We start from the raw sequence: 1,675 nt of genomic DNA on the forward strand, positions 1-1,675 counted from the left end.
GGAGATTGTACCAAAACATGGTGAGACAGCCAAAACTTTGTGTAACAATTATATGTAAATATGTTTTTGAAAAATCCAAAAATATATTTTAGAAAATTAAAACCTGTTTTGTCCCTAATCTCAGGAATCACTGGAATAATATAGAAAGTGGTGCTTCTGTTATAAAGAACTTTTCTCCAGACCTCAGATCAGCAGAAAGATCATCTTGAAGAATGGATTAGATCAAAGATTTGCACCTGAATTTTAATTACCTACCGGACTGTCAGTGCGCCCCAGGGCAGCTGTGGCTACAATGTAGCTTGCCATCACCAGTGTGTGATTGTGTGTGTGAATGGGTGAATGACAGAATATAGTGTAAAGCGCTTTGGGGTCCTTAGGGACTAAGTAAAGCGCTATACAAATACAAGCCATTTACCATTTACCAATTCATCCTGGCCAAGCAACTGCAATCTAAATATTGGATTTACAAGTCTTTTTCTCTGCTCATCATTTCTGGGCTTCATCAGGCACAGCCAGGAGAGTATAGCATCACTGGCTAGGGTCTACCTCCTCTTCTCACTCTCAGTCATGCTGCTGCATGTGTTTGTTCCACAAAGAGAGAAAGAGAGAGAGAGAGAGGGAGAGAGAAATGTGAGAAGCTATGTCCCCAAAAGGTGATTCTGTTCATCTGGACGTAGCGTTTTCAGTGGGAGAAACATTTTGTCACTCATCCAAGTGACTTCTTCAGTCTCAGCTGACTGTAGGCTTCCCCAATCTTATAAACAGTACATTTGTATAATGACTAAAACTAGCGCCACTGAAGGAACAATGGGCTCGGAGGTTAGTTCCTTGATCATTAATATGCAAACTGTCATGACCATGGCACAACAAAGGACTCCACAGTCTATTTACACCTACAGGCCAGTGAACACTCTTTCAATGATGGGTGTGTACACATCCTGGAGCCTTCAAAGTGTCTGCCCCAGGACCCGGCATCATTGTCACAGCTGTGTAGTTAAACTATCTGGAATAAATGCCCTGATCAATATACTGTCTTCACGTTACTGTAAGTTTTAATTTTTGACAGATATCTAGTCCAGATGGCAGCACTGTCTTCTCACTTAGTTTGTTTTTTTTTCTTTCTCTCACCCTTTCTCTCACCCCTTTTTTCCCGCTTCACTCCGCACGCGAGCCTTGTGCTTTGCGCTGGGAAGAGGGGGGAGGAGTATAGCGTTATTTTTTTGCTACTATTCAGAGCGCACGTAAAAACAAATTTGAGCGCACGTAAAAAAAAATTGCAGTTGCAAGTGTTGCATTTTGAGGAGAATTTTATTTTGAGCGAAGAAAAGCTAAATTTGAGTGAACAAACTTCATTGCTGCGTGCAAAAAATGTATTTCAGTGTTTGCTATTATCCACACCTGGATATAAGAAAGTATTTTTCAAAGAAACCTGTAAGTCACTTAAAGTCAAGTTCACTCATAAAACCTGTCCATCATAATAACGTTACAGGCTATGCAAGGCAATACATGCCAACCCTCCCGTTTTTTCTCGGACAATCCCGAATTTCAGTGCCCCCCTTATTACTCTTTCTGGGTTGCAAAATAAACGTTTAAAATTTTTCAGGCGAGAATGTAGCTGTGCAAACTTCAAATATCTGAACCGGGGAGAACAGCAAACTCCTGGCACATCGTTTTA

Source organism: Haplochromis burtoni, unplaced genomic scaffold (assembly GCF_018398535.1).
Source record: "Haplochromis burtoni strain Fernald_Lab_line unplaced genomic scaffold, NCSU_Asbu1 Contig_878, whole genome shotgun sequence".
Taxonomy (NCBI): domain Eukaryota; kingdom Metazoa; phylum Chordata; class Actinopteri; order Cichliformes; family Cichlidae; genus Haplochromis; species Haplochromis burtoni.